The sequence below is a fragment of the Zootoca vivipara genome, chromosome Z (assembly GCF_963506605.1).
Source record: "Zootoca vivipara chromosome Z, rZooViv1.1, whole genome shotgun sequence".
Taxonomy (NCBI): domain Eukaryota; kingdom Metazoa; phylum Chordata; class Lepidosauria; order Squamata; family Lacertidae; genus Zootoca; species Zootoca vivipara.
The window spans coordinates 676452-700363 of record NC_083294.1 but is presented as its reverse complement, the minus strand read 5'-3'; the positions used below and the strand labels follow the sequence as shown (position 1 = coordinate 700363).

General features: G+C 49.7%; 1 protein-coding gene across 7 annotated transcripts in view; it reads left to right on the top strand.

Moving 5' to 3' along the window:
• DAB2IP (DAB2 interacting protein) overlaps window positions 1-23912 on the top strand; it is a 328791-nt gene that overhangs the window by 49318 nt on the left and 255561 nt on the right. The window contains exon 1 of one of the 7 annotated variants that reach the window (XM_060270259.1): window positions 21160-21920. The exons of the other annotated variants lie outside the window; for them this stretch is intronic. The gene's annotated coding sequence lies outside the window, so the exon portion shown is untranslated. Of the gene's footprint in view, window positions 1-21159; window positions 21921-23912 lie in introns of those variants that run through there. 7 annotated transcript variants of the gene reach the window in all.

Here is a 23912-nt window from a genome sequence, read left to right as displayed (position 1 = left end):
GGAATGTGCCTCCGTCACAGATTACGTCCGCAAGCCGAGGTTCCGCTGTAATCAAACCGTCAATTCTAGCATGCGGGAGGCCACCTAAATTATATAATTTGGCATCTGAATGATTGGGATTAGTAATTGTATTGTAATTTGGCATTGTTATAATGAGGCTACCATTGGATCATTGCAATTGAAAATTAATTTAAAAAGTTGTCAAAAAACCCCAAAAGAACAAAATACATTAATTCTGGTAAATGAGCCACTAATGCCAAAAGATAGCCGTAAAAATCTGCGCCCCTGGCTTTTTGGACTCGCCTCCTCCTGTACTATTTGAAACCCAAGCAGCACATTGGCTGCCAGATGTGAAATATATTAGCATTATTTTCAGCTCTCCTACCCTGCTACACCTGCACTCTATGTTTACAGCAGTACCATACCACTTTAAACAACCATGGGCTTCCCCCAAAGAATCATGGGAACTGTAGTTTGTTAGTGGTTCTGAGAGTTTCTAGAAGACACGCCCCAGAGTGGTTTAACAAAATAATCCCTCTTCCCAGGGTTTGCTGGGAACTGTAGTTCTGGGAGCGGAATAGGGAGGCCTCCTAACAAGGCTCAGCACCCTTAACAAACTACAGCTCCTAGAATTCTCTAGGGGAAGCCACAACTGTTTAAAGTGGTATCATAGTGCTTTAAATGTATTGTGTGTTAGAGTGGCTTTAAACTAAGCAAAGTTGAGGCAAAACAAAAAGCTAGGGGCCATGTTGCCCTGTCAGTCCTTTTTACTCATTGCTGTGGTCACTCATGTCAAGGCAGCTGGCCATGCTCAGACCCTGGAGCCAGAGCTCGCTATTAGTGTACAGCCTCCGTCTTCTGTCATGATGGCCACCTCAGGGTGTCATAGTTCAGGTCCGGCCTTGTTCTTGAGCATACGAAGGTGACTGTAGCCCGACCGATGACATTATTGCATCGGGATGCTCTCAAGGCCTGTGGGTTGCCATGGCAACCAGTAGCCTTCATCCCTGATGATTAAACGGTATCCATGGCAACCCCAGTGAACAGTTCTGGAGCTAACCTGGTTTTTCTCTTTCCCCCTTCAGCCGTTCCATCTTTCCAATTGTAGATAAACCTTCACCATTTCATCATGCAGGACAGAGGAACAAACCTAGATAGGTTATGGGTCTCCTTGTCCTCATTATGGACTGTCTCCCCACTGTAGCTGGAGGGCCATTTCCCCAGGAGAATGAGGGGTGGCCATTGAGGCATCATCCACCCTGGAGGCGTTTCAAGGGTAGAGTTTGGAGACTGGGGTAATGACCTCAACAAGGGCCAGAAGGGTGCCATTGAGGCTCCCAGCCACTCTCTCTCTCTGTGTGTACACAACTGCACATGGGAGAGGCAAACTGGACCTTTGAGCCAAGTGAAATGAAGCCTAGTTTTGCCCCTGCCTTAATGGCATGATTTGAGTGAGGCCTGAGTTTCTCAGAGAGGGCGAGGCAAACAGACTCCACTTTTCTAAGGCTGGTGTGCTTGGATTGTCCCTTGGGTGGGGTGAGGTGGGGTGGGGGGTCAGCAGATGAAATTCTGAGCGGGGCTAGTGTAGCCCTTGAAGTCTGGAGCTCAGTAGGCTAGGGTTAGAAATGGGAACTCAGCACTGGTGCAGCAGGAGGATGAGTGCCAAGCCACTGGGCAGTGGTATAGTTAGTGGGGATTTTAGATTCTGGAATTCCTGGTCCTCTGGGGCATTCTTTAGGGTAGTAATGTGTGTGAGACAGCCCTGCTGCATATGGGGTGCCACCTCCTGCTCATTCTGCATTGGGCGGCTCAAAATTCCTGCTCTAAAATTCTGCCCTGATGGTACTGCTTGTGGTGGTTAAGCTGAGCCCCAGTTCAGGATACACCCAACCACTCCTCACACGCCCTCCAACATTTCTCCAATGAAAATAGGGACATCCCACTTATTAATGATAATTTTACTATTTATGCCCCACACATCTTACTGGGTTGCCCTAGCCCAGGCATCCCCAAACTTCGGCCCTCCAGATGTTTTGGACTACAATTCCCATCTTCCCCAACCACTGGTCCTGTTAGCTAGGGATCATGGGAGTTGTAGGCCAAAACATCTGGAGGGCCGCAGTTTGGGGATGCCTGCCCTAGCCACTCTGGGCAGCTTCCAAAATATATAAAAACATAATAAAACATTAAACATTTTTGACTTCCGGTCTGCCGCCAGCTCCGTCGGCAGGATTTGCCTCGGCTCCGAGGCAACCCAGCTCCGCGAGGGGGGGGAAGTCGCGAGGGCGTCGCGACCCCCATAGAGCCACAGATTGAGCTTTCTGTGGACGAAATTGCTCAGCAGTGCTCCGAACGCAGGCCCCTTTACTTCCCGGTAAGCTCCGAAAGAGCCCCGGAGAAAGTGGAGGCAGCGCCGCGGGAGCCATTTTGAGCGTCATCTTACCCCCACGGAGCGAAGCCCTGATACCGGCGGAGGAGAGCGGCGGATTCCCCTAAAGTAAGGATCAAATTATTTATAAATACCAAAGACTGTGAAATCAAAGCTAATCAGAAAAACCAATTGGCAACAGGGGGTAATTCAAAAAGGGAGTCGATTACCCCCCCCCCCCGTGAGACAACGAGGCAGTGACTTAGCCCTTGGCTGTCAAAAAGATAGGAGGTATCTAATTTATCAGGGAAGCGGACACAGAAGCCCCTCTGCTGCAGGCGCAGGGGGGTGAGCTTTGTAATGGAGAGCCTGCAAGCAATGTAATTTGACAAAAGCGAGTTCCCTTGAAAGCTGTACCCGGGTCCAGGGACAGCTCAGTGAAGGACCTGAGAATACGAATTTATCAAAGATTTGGATTATAATTTTGAAGCTGGAATTGAACAATCTGGAGGTGCTTAAAAAAGAACTGTTAAAATGTGGACAATGGACTTAAGAGATATATGAAAAAGGATATTTTATAATAAAGGAGGAATATACTCAATTCAATTAAAAATGGCGTAGAGAGTGTTGGAATTTGATTCCTGCCATTTCCGGCTGCCCAAACAACTAGAGGCACATGAAATCCGAGATGTCTGAGAAGGACTTAGCCACAACAACATCACAAGACCTTGTTTGGCAAAAGATTTCCTCTGTACTCTCGGACATTAAGCAAGTGTTGAAACAAGATTCAGAACAGCTGCAGGAGCTGAACAAATTATGGAGAGACAGAGTCAGTACAAAAGATTTACAAATACAAGCTCTGGGAGAAGAGGAACAGGAAGAACATAATGCCCCACAAGTGGGAGATGTGGGGCGAGATCTAGACTTTTCCCAAGGAGTCCTCAAGAAAGAAACAGCGGACACTTCTGAACTCCTAGTGAGAGGAGGAGTTCAGGGTAAAAGCTGCAAGACAGAAGGAAAAAGCAGGAAAAAAAGAGACAGATATGGATATGGACTATGTAAAGACTCGGTCACGAGATACAGAGGAGAAAAAGAGCGCAAAGGAAGAGGGGAGGGATTGGACAACAGGTGTAATCATGGGGGGGGGCGGCAGAGTTTGTGGGAAGAACATTGGGGTTGGATCTGGGATAGGGTGGGAGTAGGATGAATGAGTAAAGAATATTTTTCAATGGACTGATATGAATGGCGTGATTTGGGTATGATAAAAGGAATTCGCTGAAATGTCCAGAGGATTTGGCTGCAGCAGTAGGGGGGATGGGACTAACTAATTATTGAGGAATAAAGAGGACAGATTATTTGATTTAAAATGCAATTGAATACATTCTTGGTAAAAATAATAAGTTAAGGGAAGAAATATAAGATAGAAGAATTAAGATAGAGGTGATTTAAGTTTGGGAATTGATAGTATGAAAAGGAATTATTTAGATATATAATTATGGATAATATGTATATTACAGAAGAGTTAATTTTGAGTATCAAAAAGGATTATATTATTACTATTGTGGAAACTGCCAAATGGATAATTAACAAAGAACACAGTGCGGGGGGAGTCGGGGAAGTCCAAATTGTTTTAAATAATGATATGAACTAAGGATTATTATTTTTTTGTCCTTTTTTTTTGTTCCGCTTTTTCTTGTTCTTTCTTTTTCCTTTTTTTTCCCTCTCCCGTTCTTTTTTTAAAGCTTTTTTGGGGGGGAGGAGATTATTTTTATTTTTATTTTTGGGGGGAGGGGGAGGGATAGGGGGGCTTTTTTTCCTGTTGCTTTTCTTATATGTATGGACTGAGGTAGGGTGGACTCTCTTCTCTCTCTTGCCTCGTAACCCGGGGCCCACTGGTGGCAGAAGAGGGCTCTGGGGGAGGGACAAGGGGGAGGGGGATAAACCCAATTAGAAAATGGACCACCTTCAACTATCTGCCCGGCACGGGATCTTCTCGTGGGGGGTGGTGGAAGAGGGCGGGATGAATTTGATATATGTATTTTATGTGTTATTCTGTAAAATCAATAAAATTATTTTTTTAAAAAAAACATTAAACATTTTTTTAAAAAACTTCCCTATACAGGGTTGCCTTCAGACAGCTTGGGGGCCAGATGACTCGATACCCTCCAACATTTCTCCAATGAAAATAGGGACATCCTAAGGAAAAGCGGGGCATTCCAGGATCAAATCAGACACCTTCTCTAAATCAGGAACGTCCCGGAAAAATAGGGACATTTGGAGGAGGGTCTGTCCCCATCATTCTTATGCCACTAAATCAAGTGACCATTTAACTTGGCTTTCAGACCCAATTCTGCCGTGGGATGACCTCTGTCAGGAGAGAGATGGGAGCATTGGACCTTTTAGTTCTCCTGGAAACTTTTGAAACCTTTGACCGGGGTGGTCTCTGACGGCAATTGTGTGACTCAGGATTTGGGATGCAGTAGTGGTTCCACTCCTGTCTGCATGGCTTGGCATTTGTGTGACAGGGTCTGCCTTACATCTTGCCCCCTGTGCTATTTTGCATTCCCGTGAAGAGCTGGATTGTTGTCTGAGCTTGCTAATGGGCTGGATGAGGGCCAATCAACTGAAACTCACTCCTGGTAAAATGGAGGTGCTTTCTACCAGCTTCAGCCTCTTCTGGAGAGGGATAGTCAGGAAATGCTGAGTCACACGCTGGAAACATACCATCTAGGCTATTGCACTGCATCAAACAAGGGGCTGCCCTTGAAGGATGTTGAGAGGATGCAATTACTGTGTAGTTCATTGGCAACATATCTCACCAGTCTGCAATGGATCTATTCTGGTTCCCGGTGTCCTTCTAAGCCCAACTCAAGATGCTGGCTTAGACCTTTACCATAAATTCCCTTCAGGAAGATCTTCTCTGTCAACACACCCAGAGGCCAAGACCTTCCACTGAGGCTCAGCGTGATCTCAGAGATCATACAGCAAAATAACTGAGCTCTCATCTGTGGCCGCATCAAATTGTGGAGCACCTGGAACCTGCTTTATTATCTTTTAGGGATCAGTTTAGGACACACACCTTCTCTTATGCGCGTCAGTGATTTGTATTTTAAGTAGTGGATGGATGCTCTCTTTAAACACTGAAAGTTTCTTCCCAGTTGTTTTTCTCTTCTTTTCAATTGGTATTTTAATTGTGCAGTGTGCTGATGGATTCCAATTGTTTTTATTTTCTTTGAACTCTATGCAGCAAACCGCTCTGGGATGCCTTACGAACCAGGGGCATTATATACAATCCCTTACATAAAACAAATAAATAAAATAAATGGCTGCAGAAAAGCAAGCAGCCTCCTGAGCTCTTGCTCTGCCTTGCTCCAGCCTCCCCTACTGTGAGTGGACACTGCCCTTTCCTGGTTTTATTTTATAGCCTTCCTCTTCCTGTGGATGAACTCTGGCTGCCTTCCTCCACGCGTATGGATGTGGCTTGATTACTCTGGAGTTCCTTGATGTGGGGCAACTGAACTGGTTCCACTGGGAGGATTTGTGGCCACGTTCACACCATACATTTAAAGAGCCACGGTGCCACTTAAGACACTCATAGCTTCCCCCAAAGAATTCTGGGAGCTGCAGTTTATTAAGGGTGCTGAGACACCCCCCTTCATCCCCACCCCAAGAGCTACAGCTCCCAGAGTGGTTCAATCCCTCTTCACAAGGAACACTGGGAATCGTAGCTCTGAGAAGGGAAGGGGGGAGTCTCCTAACAACTTTCAGCACCCTTAACAAACTACAACTCCCAGAATTCTGTTCTGTTTATTATTATTATTATTATTATTATTATTATTATTATTATTATTATTACAGCTTGCATGAGCAATGCTGATGACTTCAACATCCGATGTGTGCACAGACTAGCCTATATTCATTCTTTTATTCATTTTATCTACATACCACCAAGGATCTCAGGTTGGCATACATAGTTTTTCTCCTTCTCCTTTGAGGTAGGCTAGGCATGATTGGCTCTGTGTCTCACCCAGGTGAGTTTCATGGCTGAGCAAGGATTCAAACCCTGGTTTCCCAGGTCTCAGTCCAACACTCTTAACCATAACACCACACTTACATTTGAGCTGCTGCAGTGAAGCACCCAACATGGGTAGCTCTGCTCCCCTGCCTTTCCCAGCTGGTTCTTCTCAGCTCCACCCCCACTCCCACAGGCCTTTCTTTCCATGGCTTCATCCACACTGCTTCCACCAGCTCTGCCCGAGAGGCACTGCTAGCAGTTGGCCTGGGCCTTTTGCACCAGGTCCCTCCATCTCCTGCCCCTTCCACACCCACTTTTTGAACTTCAAAGAATGTTTTTTCACTTATGTTTTGCATGGCACAGTGAAGAGCACTGCTGGTGAGACACCCCGAACCCCAGCCCCCCCCCCACAAAAAACTACCTGCCATCTTAATTTGCCCAGATGCACCTATACATATGCAGTTAGCATATGCAAACTTGTCTCTGTACCCCCAGTCCTGTTGTTGTTGTTTAGTCGTTTAGTCGTGTCCGACTCTTCGTGACCCCATGGACCATAGCACGCCAGGCACTCCTGTCTTGCACTGCCTCCCGCAGCTTGGTCAAACTCATGTTGGTAGCTTCGAGAACACTGTCCAACCATCTCGTCCTCTGTCGTCCCCTTCTCCTAGCGCCCTCCATCTTTCCCAACATCAGGGTTTTTTCCAGGGAGTCTTCTCTTCTCATGAGGTGGCCAAAGTATTGGAGCATGTTGGTAGCTTCGAGAATACTGTCCAACCATCTCGTCCTCTGTCGTCCCCTTCTCCTTGTGCCCTCCATCTTTCCCAACATCAGGGTCTTTTCCAGGGAGCCTTCTCTTCTCATGAGGAGAATAGTTACCACCCTGTAATTATATACAAATACCCTAGCCTGCTTCTGCCTTCCCTCTGGCTTTCATCTCCCTTTCAAAATTGCTCTTCACCTGCTTCTCTGCTTTATCTCCTTTTTAGGGAAGCAGAGTATGCTGCCTTTTCTATTAGGCCTACAGTACTAGCGGGTGGCGCTGTGGTCTAAACCACAGAGCCTAGGCGCTTGCTGATCGGAAAGTTGGCAGTTCGAATTCCCACGATGGGGTGAGCTCCCGTTGCTCGGTCCCAGCTCCTGCCCACCTAGTAAGTTCAAAAGCACGTTAAAGTGCAAGTAGATAAATAGGTACCACTCCGGCAGGAAGGTAAATGGCATTTCCGTGCACTGTTCTGGTTCACTAGAAGCAGCTTAGTCATGCTGGCCAAATCACCCGGAAGCTGTCTGTGGACAAACGCCGGCTCCCTCGGCCTATAGAGCGAGATGAGCACGCAACCCCAGAGTCGTCCGCGACTGGACCTTACGGTCAGGGGTACCTTTACCTTTACCTTTACTAGCAATCTGGGGCAGCCCCAGCCAGAGAAGGGGTGCCTGCTACCTCATATCCTTGTTAACCCGATATGCCACCAGAGATTGAACCTCAGACATTCTGCATGCCAAGGAGACACTCTCCCTGATCCTTTAGGCATGTCTATCCAACTCTGGGCACCACTGAGGGCCATGTCCGGAGTGGGGTGTGAGGCCTAGAGAGAGATCTGCAGGCCACATGGACATGCCTGGAGGGCTATCTTTGTTCCATGACCCTGGACCCTGCTTACCCCTCCTTTAGATAAAGGAGGTTGAAAGCAGCAAAATGTAGGTCTTCCTGGGGAGGCACTGGCTTGATGGAGCAGGGAGGAGGCAAAGCAGGCAGAAAGACTGTGAAGATTTTTCACCCTGTTATCGTGTAACTGAATATTATGTTTGAAAGGGGAATATATAAACCTTTTTTTCAAAAATAATAATGCTGGTATGAGAAGCCCTCCCACTCAAAACCTATTTTGCGATGACTTTGCTGTAAACGGACATGCTTTCTCTCTCTCTCTCTCTCTCTCTCTCTCTCTCTCTCTCTGAATATACAAAACCCCCAGAGTTTCTTTTCTTCCCAAAATGACTTATTTATTAAATTCCACCAATAAAATAAGTATGATATTTATCTTGATGCAGCAGGGTGCTGGGTGAACAAATCTGCCATTTGTCAACAGCCCATGCCTATTGCCTACGTGTGGTGTAGTGGTCAAGAGCAGTGGACTCATAATCTAGGGCAGCGTTTCTCAACCACTGTTCCGTGGCACACTAGTGTGCCGCGAGACGCTGACTGGTGTGCCGCGACGTGCGGCAACGAGAAGGGCGATTTGCATTGTCACATGCCTGGCGACCGCCAATAAACAGCGCTGACCCGCCGGAAAGCAATATTTCTCCTCCTCTTTTCTAAAGCTCAGTGCAAACGAGCCTGGCGGCCGCCAATACACAACACTGACCCGCCGGAAAGCAATATTTGGCAAATGTTTCTTACAGTCATAATTATAATATAGGGCGGCACAGAGTTAAATTTTTTAACTTTTTTAATGGTGGTGTGCCTCATGATTTTTTTCACGGAACAAGTGTGCCGTGGCCCAAAAAAGGTTGAGAAACACTGATCTAGGGAACCGGGTTCGTGTCTCCGCTCCTCCACATGCAGCTGCTGGGTGACCTTGGGCTAGTCCCACTTCTCTGAAGTCTCTCAGCCCCACTCACCTCACAGAGTGTTTGTTGTGGGGAAGGGGAAGGAGAATGTGAGCCGCTTTGAGATAAAGTGGGATATCAAATCTAAACTACTCCTCCTCCTCCTCCTCCTCCTCCTCCTCCTCCTCCTCTTTCTGCCTCTCTGGGGCAAAGTTGAAAGATGAATTAAAAAATACATCAGAGTGAGATTAAAATTTGAGCTCTGTTTCAGAGGGTAGTGGTGGTGGGGGGCAGATAAAGACACAGGTCCTGCACCTCAGTTGAACAGGATGATGGAGTGGAAGAGAAGAGCCAGCTTCATCTCCTCCCTGCCACGTGGCTCTCTGGCAAAGAGGGAGGTTTAAAATTAGAGCCATTTGTCATTCTTCAAGAGGCTGGTGCAGGGCTTGAAACTGTGTGCCCGCCACCTCCCAATGGGGGCAGGTGCACCCACCTCAAAGCTTGTGGAGACCAGCAAGCAGCCTTTCTGCTGTTTAGTTTTCTTTTATTCCATCACAGAATTGTAAAGTTGGAGGGTCATCAAATCCAGCTCACTGTAGTGCATAAGATACAACCAGAAACAAAACAAAACAAAATATCAGAAATGACCAAGGGGGCTGTCACAGTGGCCGGATGGGACTACTTCAGAGTAACGACCATAGCTGCCAAGTTTTCGCTTTTCTCGCGAGGAAGCCTATTCAGCATAAGGGAAAATCCCTGTAAAAAAGGGATAACTTGGCAGCTATGGTAACGACTCTACACCGCTCTGCATTTTATCTTTTTATTGGTGCTGCGTATTTACAGTGCTCAAGGTAGAGCTATTTACAGAGACACATCTTTTCAGCTTGAATCAGTACCTCCGAATGGCGTTTGGCACGTCTTTCGCCAGCATAACAACTTGGGGAGACCCATCCTCTTTCCCCTACGCTTTTTGCGCAATTCCGGAGTTGGGGGGATGGGTCTGCCCCCCTTTCTTCCTCCTTCCTGTCCCACCTGGGACGATGGCTCCTCTACCCTGCTAGAGCCTTGGACACCACTTCCTGTTTCCCCACTTGAGCTGGAGCTTTCCCTGCTTTCAGCCGGGCTCTGGGCTGGGCTGGAACTCAGGAGGGGAGGGACTTCGCGATAGCCCCTGTCCCTCACATCCACCCCCCTCCCAAGCCCCCCTTCTCCCCTCCCAAGAGGCTGCACGGGTGTCGGCGACGACTGAAAGCCTAAAAACTCCGTGCTGTCCGAGCCGGTTGGCGTGAATACCTCCCCCCAGTCCCGTTGGCTCCCTCCTTCTTCCTGGGAAGACTGAAATCCCAAAAAGTCCGTGGCCTCAGAGCTGGTGGGGGTGAAAATCTGCTGCCAGTCCACCTCTTCCTCTGACCGGGTGGACCGCGGCGACGCCCACACCTCTTCCTCCGGGTCCTCAAACTCCGCTTCCCATCTCCATGGCGAACTGCTCTCTGCGACCTCCTCCCCTTCTCCCTCCCCCTCCCTTTCCATGTGCCAGGGTTTGGGCCTGTGTGGGAAGAGGGCGTGGAATTCTTCCACCAAGAATTCTTCCCGTATCTGAGTGGCTGGGACCCATTCATTCTGGGATGGCGGGGCATCCTCCCATGCCATGAGGTACTCCAGGCCCCCCACCCCCCTTCGTGAATCAAGGATGGCCGTTGCTTCATTGAGTGGCTCCCTGCCTCCTCTCTCCCCCTCTCCCTCGGGGGGCTGTTCGCTGCCTCGGAACCTGCTACTTTCCCTGTACGGCGACAGCAGCGATCTATGAAACACTGGGTGCACCCTCATGTCCTCTGGCAGTGCCAGCCTGAATGCCACCGGGTTTACCTGTTGCGTGACCGTAAAGGGGCCCAGCCGTCTGGGTGCCAGCTTTTTGCACCTCCCTCTGGTGGGAAGGCCCTCCGAGGACAACCAAACCTTGTCCCCCACCCTGATGACCTCCCCTTGTCGCCTGTGGCGATCTGCCCCCTTCTTGTACGCTTCCTTGGCTCTCTCTAAGTGTTCTCTGAGCTGCTGGTGCACCGTCTCCAGTTCCTCTGCCCAATCCTCTGCCTGTGGGCCCTCCTCCTCCTCCTCCCCCTCCCTCTCCGAGAAAGATCTGAGGTCGCGCCCGTAGTTGGCCTTAAAGGGCGACACCCCTGTGGAGACGTGCACCGCATTGTTGTAGGCAAATTCTGCCAGTGGCAGGCGATCCACCCAGTCCGTTTGCCTCTGGCTGACGTAGCATCTCAGGTACTGCTGCAGAATGGCGTTGACCCTCTCCGCCTGTCCATTGGTCTGCGGGTGCCGAGCCGTCGACAAGCTGACCTCCACCTGCAGGAGGTTCATGAGCCGCCTCCAGAACCTGGAAAAAAATTGGCGGCCTCGATCCGAAATAACTCTCAAAGGTAATCCATGCAGTCTGAATACGTGGTCAACAAACAGTTTGGCCGTCTCTTCTGCAGAGACCGCCCTGGCACACGGTATAAAATGGCACATTTTAGACATGAGGTCCACCACCACCAACACTGCGGTCTTGCCCCTGGATGACGGCAGGTCGGTGATGAAGTCCATGGACACTACTTCCCACGGCCTGTGCGGTGTGGCTAATGGCTCCAGCAACCCTGCTGGTGGTGCTCTGACCACCTTTGCTCGCTGGCAGGCGTCACAGCCCCTTACATAGTCCCGAACATCTTCCCGCACCCCTGGCCACCAGAAGTGTCTCATGACTAGGTGAGTGGTTTTGTCCCTTCCAAAATGACCCGCCGTCGGGTTGTCGTGCATCTGCTTGAGGACCTTACCTCTGAGCTGGTTGGTGGGCAGGTACAGGGCTCCCCTGTAAAAAAGGAGCCCCCCGCGTTCTGCAAAGTCCTTTGCCTGCTCCCTCCCCCCTCGCAGATCTCTGAAGATGCGGGTGGCAAACTCATCCGCTGCCGTAAGTGCCGTGAGTTCTGCCTCGCTCACCACTGCTGCTCCGCAGGACCATGCTGATGGGGGGAAAATGTGTCGGGGTGCCGGTGGCAACTCCTCCTCCATGTACTCCGGCTTGCGGGAGAGGGCATCCGCCCTGACGTTCTGCTCCCCCGGTATGTAGTGGATGGAGAAGTTGAAGTGCGAGAAGAACTCTGCCCACCGTATCTGCCGCTGGTTGAGCACCCTGGCTGTTCTCCAGAACTCCAGGTTTTTGTGGTCCGTGCACACCTGAATGGGGTGCTTGGCGCCCACCAAGAAATGTCTCCAGTGTTTAAATGCAGAATGGATCGCGAGAAGTTCCTTATCAAACACCGTGTAGTTGCGTTCTGGCTGTGTCAGCTTTCTAGAGAAAAAGGCACAGGGTCTCCACTCTCTGTTGGCATCCAGTTGCAACAGGATCGCTCCCAAAGCTCTGTCTGAAGCATCGGTCTCAACGCGTAGGGGCGCATCCTGCACCACGTGGAACAGGTTCTGGTCGGAAGCGAACACCCTCTTGAGGCTTTCGAACGCTGCTTGCGCCTCCTGTGTCCACCTGAACTTTTGCTTGCCTCTCAGGCAGTCAGTGATGGGAGCCGTTACCCGCGAGAAGTTCTTGATGAACTTCCTGTAGAAGTTGGCGAAGCCTAGTAGGCGTTGGGCATCTTTGCGTGTCCTGGGGCTGTGCCAGTCCAGGATGGCCTGCACCTTGTCCTTGTCCATCGCTAGCCCCTTGTCTGACAGTTTGTAGCCCAGGAAGTCCACCTCTTTGGTGTGAAACTTACACTTCTCCAGCTTCACATACAGGTGGTGCTCCTTCAGGCACTGCAACACCTCCCTGACATCCTTCACATGCTGCTCTGGGTCATTGGAGTATATAAGGATGTCATCCAGGAAGACCAGGCATTTCTTGAAGAGGAGGGACCCCAGGACGTGGTGCATGAAGGCCTGGAAGCATGCTGAGCCCCCTTGCAAACCGAAGGGCATCACCAGATATTCAAAAGAGCCCAGAGGCGTGAACATCGTGGTCTTCCACTCATCGCCTTCCCGGATCCTGATCAAGTTGTACGCCCCCCTCAGGTCGAGCTTGGTGAAGATCTTGCCCCTGCGTGCCGCTGTCAGCAGATCGTCCACTCTGGGCATTGGGAACACCACCGGTTCTGTCATGTTGTTCAGGCGCCTGAAATCCACCACCAGACGGCGCTGTTGCGTGTCTTTCTTGTCCACCCAGAAGACCGGGCTGCCCCCTGCTGCCTTGCTTTCTCTGATGAACCCCCTCTTGAGGTTCTTGTCTATAAACGCACGCAGATCCTCCAGCTCCTGATCTGACATGGAGTACAGCTTGGCTGGGGGTAGCGTGGCCCCCGGCACCAGGTTGATCTGGCAGTCAAACGACCTGTGCGGGGGCAGGTGGTCGGATTCCGCTTCGCTGAAGACCTCCTGCAGGTCCCAGTACGGTTTGGGTATTGCCTCCCCCCCCTTGACGTGCATGGTGGCCACCGTGGCTATGGGAGGCCCCTCCCCTGGTTGGCGCTGCATGCAATGTTCCAGACAAAAGTCCGATCCAAACGTGATGCATCTCTGGTGCCAACTGATGGAGGGGTCATGGCGCGCCAGCCAGCTCATGCCCAAGACGATGGGGGGGTCTGAGATGGTGGTGACGTTGAATGCCAGTGTCTCTGAGTGTCGCCCCACCGTCATTCTCATGGGGGGGGTCTGGTGGGTGATGGCCCCTCCCAGCAACTCCCTGCCGTCAATGGTGGAGACGTGCAGGGGAAAATCCAGCTGCAGAAGTTGGATCTGGTGCGCTTCTGCAAAGTTTCTCGAAAAGAAGTTGGCCGACGCCCCCGAATCGATTAACGCGAGGACCGTCAGGGGATACCCATTAGGGAGCGTTAGCGTCACTTCTAGAACCACCCCTGCTCTGGGGGGGGGGGTGGGCTGGCGCTGTTCCTCGCTGTGCGGGTGGGTGGGTTGGGGCTGTTGTTTGCCGATTGCGCCTGGCTGCTGCCCCTTGTCTCCTGCAGCCAGGCTGTCTCGTTTCCCTGCTGTGGTGCTGCGTCAGTGGGGGAGGGCACAACCGTTCCCGCCTTTCCTTGCCATTCCCTGCGATGTGGGCAGTCTCTGACGAGATGCTGAGGGGAGTTGCAGAGAAAGCAATTCCCGCCTCTTCCCTCCTTGCGTCTTGGCGCCGCTGGGGTTTGAAAAGCCCGCGCGCGCGCTATCAATTTGCATGGGTTCCTGGTCTTGGCTGGCCCCTGGCATGGCGTGAGATGGCTGTTGGGGGAGTGGTTTCTCCTGCGACCGTGGGAACCAAGCCCGCTTTGCGCGCGTTGCTTGCTTGTCGTTCCACTGGGATTCCTGTCTCACCCCCACCGCCAGAGCCGCTTTGCTCAGCTGATCCATATTACTGGGCTTTGGACCTCTCGAGAGCTCATCTTTCACATCCTCATTCAACCCCAGGTAGAACGCCGCTTCCATCGGAGGCGAGTGCAGTTCCCACCCCAGTCTGTGCACCAGCATGGTGAATCTTGACCAATATTCGCGAACTGTCATTGTTCTTTGTCGTAAATTATGCAGTTCCTCTTTGGTCTGGTCCATATGGCTATCAGACGCATACATGGTTTTTAAAGCCTCTAAAAATAGTTTGACATTCTTCATGCAAGGATTTTTTGTCGCAATTAACGGTCTAAGCCACTCCCTGGCTGCCCCGGTAAGGTGTTCCACAATAAACGCTACTCTGTGCCCATCATCAGGGAACTCATCATGGTGCAGCTCAAGAGCATACACGATCTCAGTCTCAAAGCCATGATATTCCCTCGGGTCTCCATTGAACTTGCTTACTAGGGTCCCTGCTCTCCTTCCTGGCAGCACTTGGAGTTGGGCTCCCCCTCCTCCCTTGTCTTTCTCTGCATCCAATTTGTTTTGGAGGTCCACGGCTACCGCCCTTAACTGCTGCTCTTTCTCCTGAAGTGCTCTCACCTGTTCAGCAAGGTTGTGCCTGTCCTCTTTGACTTTCTCCGTTTCTTGCTTAGCCGCCTTTAATTCCCCCTGTGCCTGCAACGCCAGTTGCTGCAGGTCCTGCTGGGCTTTCTCCGCGATCTGCCGCCATTTCTCCGCTTCTGGCGCGCTCATCCCGGCAACTCCAAAGTAGCCCAAAAAAAGATTCGGAGGTAGCTGTCACAGTGGCCGGATGGGACTACTTCAGAGTAACGACTCTACACCGCTCTGCATTTTATCTTTTTATTGGTGCTGCGTATTTACAGTGCTCAAGGTAGAGCTATTTACAGAGACACATCTTTTCAGCTTGAATCAGTACCTCCGAATGGCGTTTGGCGCGTCTTTCGCCAGCATAACAACTTGGGGAGACCCATCCTCTTTCCCCTACGCTTTTTGCGCAATTCCGGAGTTGGGGGGATGGGTCTGCCCCCCTTTCTTCCTCCTTCCTGTCCCACCTGGGACGATGGCTCCTCTACCCTGCTAGAGCCTTGGACACCACTTCCTGTTTCCCCACTTGAGCTGGAGCTTTCCCTGCTTTCAGCCGGGCTCTGGGCTGGGCTGGAACTCAGGAGGGGAGGGACTTCGCGATAGCCCCTGTCCCTCACAGGGGCCATGGGTAGAGTCCAGATCAAGGGAAGTACAGTAATAGTCCTGTTCAGGAGTGCCAACTCCGGGGGACCCAACCCTTTTGGGGGAGGGGTCAAGACCCCCAATGTAAAAGGGGGGGCTACCGTAGTGCACAGCTGAGAGTGGTGCAGCCTCAGGAGCCGGCTCCTCCTCCTCCTCCTGCCATAGAGGGGAAGGAAGGGAAGGAAGGGAAGGAAGTGGCAGCTCCTCTTGATGTTGCAAGCTAGTTTTCTCCTGCTCTGGAGGGGAGGACCCAAGACAAGAGATTCAAATGACAAGAAATGAGTTTCCTACTAAACATTAGGAAGACATTTCTGAGGGTAAGAGCCGTTCAATCGTGGAATGGACTAACTCAGAAGGTGTTGGACTCTCCTTCATTGGCGGTTTTTAAGCGGAGGTTGGATGTTCCTCTCTCAGGCATTCTCTTGATTGCAAGGAGTTGGCCTACATGATCTTTGGAGTCCTTTTCAACTCTACAATTTTATAGTTTTCCTTCGGAGGCCCATGCAGCTCCCTCCTTTTTGGCATTTTGGATGATAGCAGTGGCCCCTCTTTTAAAGCTGTCCTTCAGTCTGAGATAATTGTGTAAAAAAAATGACCCCCTGGCCCTGGGGAGCTAAAAGCAGGAGCCATGTTTTGAGTTCAGGTTTCAGCACCAACGCATGCTGGTCCATGAGGACGACTGGGGCATTGCCCCCGCCAACCTCATCCTTCCCCCTTCCAGCCTACCTTCCTGCTTACCTACATCCCGTCCAAGGGGTGGCCTTGTCTTCCAGCTTCCTGGTCCTCTTCCATCTCAGTTTTGCACTTGTAGGTGAGGAAGATGGGAACAAACCCAGAATTGCGGAATTCTGCTGTTCATTGGCTCTGGCGCCACCTGCTGTTGGTTTATTGCCTTTCACCCTACCTGTCCCAATAGGCACCAGCCACCATTGAAGTGACAGTTGAGAATGTTGCAATGCCTCTGAGCGTGTCCAAAGTGCTGCCACAACACACAACCTGCAACTATCTGAGATCAGAGGCTAATATTTCTGAATCTGAGAATATAATTTCAGTACAGGACAAGACCTCTATAATCTTCCATTGTACTAATCACTGTGTTGTGTGTGTGGATTTCTTGGGTTCTAAAAGTGGAGTATGCCCAGGGTGCAAATCCCTCCAAGGCCCATGGGCGTAGCCAAGGAGGGGCAGGGAGGGGCACCTGCCCCCCTAAATAAACTAAAATAAATTAAAATATATAGCAAACTGATGTTCTGCCCCCGCCTAACAAAAGACCTGCCCCCAACAAAAGGCCTACCCTCCCCTAAAAAATCCTGGCTACACCCATGCAGGGTCCTCTCTGCATTTGCTCTGCTAGTCCTAATGACCACGTTCTATCACTAGGTTGCACAATGGGAACAGGAAGCCTCTGCTCTGAGAAGAAAATGGCAGCCCTCTAGGAGCAGATAATAAAAGGAAACGGTTTACAGGGAGGGGTCTGCCGACTTTGCAGCAACAAGAGCCAAACAAGACCCTTTGAGCAGTTTAATTACCAGGCTGGTTTCTCGCTGTCAAGCCTGATGGCAATGACAGTTCCGGGAGTTCATGCAGGGCAGCAGATAGATAAATAACAGCTAGTAGAAGTGTTGCTCATTGAGAGAATTAGAATCACATAATTGTAGAGCAAGAAGAAACTCTTTTAAAAAATAGAAGCATCTCTTTTTGAAAACATTTTCCCGCCTGTTGCAAGGGGGAAACAGATGTTCTGCTGATGGTGCTTCATTAGCAAGATGAATGAGGTCGCTGGTGCAATTGTAGCTCATGTTCGTTTACATAACAGACCATACCATTAAGACTTGACATTTGGGGGTGGTAATGGTCTGGGGGGGGTCATTATTCCTGAGAGTTTGGGGGGGAGTATGGTGTAATGTCTGGAGGGGCAGAGCCCAAATGGGCTGGTGGCGATGTGGAGCAACCATAGCTCAGTGAAGGAGCATTAGCTTTGAATGTAGAAAGTCCCAAGTTCAGTCCCCGACATCCCCAGGTTTTTCTTAAAAATAAAATAAAATCAAGTAGTAGGCCTGAAGGCCTACTGACAGTCAGAGTAGACAATATTGGCTTAGACAGACAGATAGCCAGACCTCATATAAGGCAGCTACATAAGTCCAGATTTGATTTGAAAAACTATTGTAGGAAATCAACAGATGGGATGAGTTGACTGTTGTGTAGAAAAGAGGGGATATCAGCATGTGTAGATCCTCACACAGGGAATAAGAGAACCTGTGTCTACTAAAATCCCCTCTTCTACACAGCATAGGATAGTTGAGCTATCCTGTCTTCCAAGATTTCGGCAAGCATTTCTTACACATTTTCAAACATTCCTCAGGATTACAAGCTTAGTGTTCCTTTCTTTCTTTTAGGGGTGCTGCGCTGGGTAGCTTCCTCCTTGGCTCTTGACATTGCTTGAATGGGGCACCCTTGAACACGGACCGCTGACCATAATATAGAGATTGATTGGCTGATGCCTCATTAGTCATCCCATTAGTACTGAAGTTGCCTGAAGTTGCCAACAACTTTCAACTAAAGCAGAACGATGGACAAATTTTGAAAGTTCCTTCTTGGGTGGAAATCCAGGGGATTGTTATGGGAGACAGCAAAATGAGTGCCAATAATGCTCGCAGAATTTGACTCTAGGTGTGCCTGTGTGTTCCTGTGTGTGTAGATCACACACCGCGGGCCTACACCTTAGCCCTAGACCAGGTGTTTTCTCTCCCCCCATTCCTTCCTGAACGAGTTGCTGAAGAAGCGTTAGTGCCCTCTAGCGATGCAATTGCTTAATTCCACTTGGAGCTGTGTGGGCTCAGCTCTGGGTTCCTCAAAGGATGCTGATGAGATGGCGACCAAGAAACACAAATCTGATGAGCAGAATATGGGTGCCGGAGGCAAAAGAGGAGAGCAGGGCCTGTTGAGTCGTCTAGGGAATCGTGTGTTGTTGTTTAGTCGTTTAGTCGTGTCCGACTCTTCGTGACCTATATGGACCATAGCACGCCAGGCACTCCTGTCTTGCACTGCCTCCCGCAGTTTGGTCAAACTCATGTTCGTAGCTTCGAGAACACTGTCCAACCATCTCGTCCTCTGTCGTCCCCTTCTCCTAGTGCCCTCAATCTTTCCCAACATCAGGGTCTTTTCCAAGGATTCTTCTCTTCTCATGAGGTGGCCAAAGTATTGGAGCCTCAGCTTCACGATCTGTCCTTCCAGTGAGCACTCAGGGCTGATTTCCTTAAGAATGGATAGGTTTGATCTTCTAGCAGTCCATGGGACTCTCAAGAGTCTCCTCAAGCACCATAATTCAAAAGCATCAATTCTTCGGCGATCAGCCTTCTTGATGGTCCAGCTCTCACTTCCATACATCACTACTGGGAAAACCATAGCTTTAACTATATGGACCTTTGTCGGCAAGGTGATGTCTCTGCTTTTTAAGATGCTGTCTAGGTTTGTCATTGCTTTTCTCCCAAGAAGCAGGCGTCTTTTAATTTCGTGACTGCTGTCACCATCTGCAGTGATCAAGGAGCCCAAGAAAGTAAAATCTCTCACTGCCTCCATTTCTTCCCCTTCTATTTGCCAGGAGGTGATGGGACCAGTGGCCATGATCTTGGTTTTTTTGATGTTGAGCTTCAGACCATATTTTGCGCTCTCCTCTTTCACCCTCATTAAAAGGTTCTTTAATTCCTCCTCGCTTTCTGCCATCAAGGTTGTGTCATCTGCATATCTGAGGTTGTTGATATTTCTTCCGGCAATCTTAATTCCGGCTTGGGATTCATCTAGTCCAGCCTTTCGCATGATGAATTCTGCATATAAGTTAAATATGGGAATCGTGTATGGAGCCTGGTTTAAATGTGATGCTGGACATGAAAGGAAAGCCTTCCCCATACTGTCGGAGCTTGACCTTTGATGAAAAGAAAAAGTGAGGGGGGTACATATATAAATTTACGTATTGGGTTTATATCCCCCGCCACCTTCCCTAAAGAGCCCATGGCAGCAAACACATCTTTAGGGAAATGGTTTTTGAAAACCCACCATTCCAAAAATAGTAAAAACCAGGGCTTTCTTTCAGCTGGAACTCGCCAGAACAAAGTTCCGGCACCTCTCAGGTGGGTACTGTTGCTATTTTAAGAGAGGTGTTCATGGTGAGTTCCGGCACCTCTTTTTTTTTTTTAGAAAGCTAGCACTGGTTAAAACATTCCAGATGCAGTTACACACTGTGTACACTGCAAGAGGAAAAGCAGGATATAAGCTGAATAACAATAACAACCTGTTTGTAGCACAAAAAAAATCAGGTTTTTCTCCCAATCCAGAATTGTTTGTGCTAGTCCTCAGGATGCTGCTTTCAACCGAAGTTGAGTGTAAATTCTGCCATCCACAAGATTGAGTGCGGTTACTTGGTTTTATTACCTATTTGCTTCTTTTTGACATTTTTATCCTGCCTTTCCTCCAAGGAGCTCAAGGTGGCATAGATACTTCTCCTCTTCCCCATTTTATCCTTTCAGCAACAAGGGAGGAGAAGGAAATACTCGAGCCATAAGGTTCCTGCCTTTTTTAACTTATCCCCACGATATCAATATAAGCTCCAGAGGCAGTAATGTGCGGAGGAAACGGGATGTCTCGAGAGGTGTGCTGTCTTCCAGGTGCAAAGATTCCAGGAAATGCTTCTGAATACTAGTTGCTAGAAACTATAGGAGGGGAGTGTTGTGCTGCTCTTGTGCTGATGTCCAGCTTGTAAGTTTCCTATTGGAGAATCTGCTTGGCCACCGTGAGAACAGGATTCTGGACTCCATAAGTCGTTGGCCTGATCTAGTAGGATCTTCATGTTCTTATGTCCTTTCAGTGGCGGAGGAACTCTCTCCGGCACCTGGGGTGGGGCAGCCTGTACAGAGTGTGCATGTGCTGCACCCCGCACGTGCGCACTCTACAGAATGCTGCACATGTGCACTCTGTATGGCCAGCCACTTGCACGGCGTCCATACGGGCTGCCACGTGAGCTGCATCCCATATAGACTGCACACAGGGCTGGCTCTAGGTAGACCCCCGGTGGCGCGGTGCGACCTGCTCGAGACTGCCCTGACTGCACATGTGTGATGACCGTACGGAATGCCGCACATGAGCAGTCCGTACAGGCTGCCGCTCGTGCACGGTGGCCATACAGGCTTCTGTTTGTGCACGGTGTCCATATGGGCTGCCGCGCGCATGGGGACCATACAGGCTGCCACGCAAGCGGCACCCAGTACGGACTGCGCATGTGCGGCATCCCTTATGGAGTGTGCACAGTTGCTGTGCAAGAGGCAGCCTGTATGGACGCCCGTACGGATGCCACGCAAGTGGCGCCCATACGGAATGCATGTGCCCTCGGCCGCTCTACAGCTGGGGGTAGGCAGGGGCCATCTTGTCACCCCCCAAGTGGCACCTGGGGTGGACCACCCCCTCCGCCCCCCTTCCTACGCCCCTGTGTTCTTTACTTCTGCAGCCCCAGAAGGTGCTTTGTAGTTATAGGAACATATAAAGTCAGGCCCCAGCTCCAGGAGACCTGCAGTCTAAAATTTGACAGTGGGAGGAGGCAGGAGAACGAGGAGAGGAATATCTGTGGCCTCCCCGCCCCCCCCCCCCCCATCACAGCTCGGTTTTCAAAGATAACATACAGCCAGAGAATGCAGATTCCTTGCAAGGGGCCCATCACTAGTTTGGGAACTTCCTTCTCCCTTTCTTGCGGTTTGCTTTGGATAAAACTGCAATTAAAGCTGCTTAGATGATAGCTGGATGGGAAACACCTGAGCTCATTAAGATAATGAGAGTTCTTTGGCAGATGCAAAGCAGGGAAGGGACAGGTAAATCCAGTTCCACCTCACTCTGCAGGGAAAAAAAACCACCACCCCTTTTGGAGAATCAGGAGGTGTCAAAATCTCCCTGCCAATGGGCTGCACAGCACTGGAGTGTCAGGTGATGAGGGAACCGGTCTTCCATTGGCTGTGTTCACTTTGGAGGAGAAATGAGGTTCATCGGCAAAGTTCTGTGCTCCCTTGCTGTTCTCCTGGCTTGGCATGCAGACAGGTCTTTCTAGCCTTGCCAGACATTCCTCAGTCACTCCCTGACTTCCACCTGAACTGACAGCAGCCAGATTCACTTTGGGAGCCTCTTCTTCTGGGCTGTGCTCCCCGTTACAGCAAGGAGGGTACCGGCTGCCCCTTTGCTGCCTACCCTGGGCGGCTTTCCACCTTTCCTGGCTCAAGCGGCATTTCAGCACCAGGCACCAAATTCCATTCCAGCACCCGATGAAGTCACCCCTTCCCACTGCTCGGCTTCCTTCAGAGCTGCCCAGGGCGCCATGGCATGGGGGTCTCTGACGCTCACAGCTGCTTCTCCTCTTAGGTGAGTTGTCTTTTAGGAATGTTTGGTCAGGCTTTAACTTTTGCAGATGTACACTCTGTGCAACCCAGCCGCCGCCTCCTCCTCCTGCTCCCCATCCCTGGCTTAAGTTTCCTGCCAAGGTGCCCCACAGGAGTTTCCTCCACTGCTTTTGCTAACCAGCTCCAGCTGGCTCCCGCAGACCCCCCCCCCCATGCCAGGCCTCTCCCCCTCCCCTCCCCTCCCTTTTCTTTTCTTTTCTTTTCTTTTCTTTTCTCTTTCAGCTATTGCTGCTGCTGCACACTTCTACCTGAGCTGCCTGGGACGGTTGTTGACCTGAATTTTCGGCTAGAGGAGCAGCACAGCTGATGCCAGCTCATATTTGAATGAGATAGAACTTGGTTTTGTCAAGTCTGCAGGCCTATCAGCCTGCCCTGTCTCTGGCATTTTGAAGGACATTGCCACCCCTGATTGGCCTTCCCAACTTGGCCTTCTGATTGGCTGGAAGCTGGCCATACATGCAAGCTTGTTCAGTTCTGGTCAAATCTAAGCCTATGAACTCAGTCGCCTCTGATCTAATCTACCCTGATTGGCCCAACTTTTCCCATTTTCTCTGTTTCCAGTGTCTCTGTGGTGCAGACCAATAGGCAAGTAGGCAAGCAAGAAACATAATCAGTACCTTGATTGATCTTTGTTTTACTTCATTGTTTTATTTAAGTGTTATATCCTGCTTTTCTTATAGATGCTTCTTTGGACTTTGTTTCTTTTAATGTTTGTTAAACGTACAGAAATTATTGATTTTTTTGAAAATAGTGATAGGTACTTGCTTTAAATAATAATAAAAAACACAAGGTGGCTGACTGTAAAATGATCAAACACAATAAGAATCAAACCGAGGGTGAGAAAACATTCAAATGCAGAGCAAATATATATAACCATTTCAACTGAACTCCCAAACCAATAATACTCAGAAAAAGGAGTGAGGGGAAATAATGAGGGATGAACAATATATTTCTGGCTCACACTGTTTTTGCATGTGTCTGTTTTGTCTCATTAGTGCACCACCCTGCAAATAACCGTGACAATAAATAATAATTCACATGAAACCTCCATATTAAATTAGTGTTTCAATGCATAATTTCTCCCTAAATGCACATTTCTAAACGTATTCTGAACATATTTCTAAATTGTAGAGCTGGGAAAGGTTCAGAAAGGGGCAACCAAAATGATCAAGTGGATTTTGGGGGGGGGGGGGAAGAGAAATGTAGCATGTGGGACTTTTTTTAGCTTAGAGAAGAGGTGAGTAAGAGGCAACATGATAGAAGTTTTGTTTTTGTTTTTAATTATGCACGTCATAGAGAAAGTGGATAGAGGAAAGTTTCTCTCCCTCTCTCATACCACTAGAGTACGTGACATCTAAGACAGATAATAGAAAGAATTTCTTGAGCCATGGCAAGCTGTGGAACTCACTCCTGCAAGAGGTAGTGGTGGTCATCAACTTGGAGGGCTTCAAAAGAGGATTGGGGAAAATTCATGGAGGAGGGCATGGCTGCGAGCCATAAGGGCTGTGCTCTGCCTCCCCAGTCAGAGGAACCTGTACTTCTGAGTATCAGTTGCTGGAAACTGCAGCAGGGGAGAAGGCTCTTGTGCTCAGGTCCTGCTTGCTGGTTCCCCACAAACATCTGGGTAACCACTGCCAGAAGAGGATGCTGGACTAGATGGGCTATGGACCTGGTCCAGCAGTTCTTCTTGGGCTCTTATATTATATCTTAAAATATGGTTCTTTAAGATGCAGTTTTGGTAGTTTTTAAACTGAAAACTGCACCTCAAAATTCAGGAAAGTGATAAAAACCGAGAGAGAAAGCACCCTGATCTTTGTGTTCTGTCTGTGAGGGGGGATTCAGGTCAGTTCTTATAAGAATTTGCTTTGACCAAATCCCCCAAGCAGCCCTGGAAAGCTGCATCTGGAGAGATGGCCACAGGCTTGACCAACCCGAAAGGTTTCCTTAAAGAGCA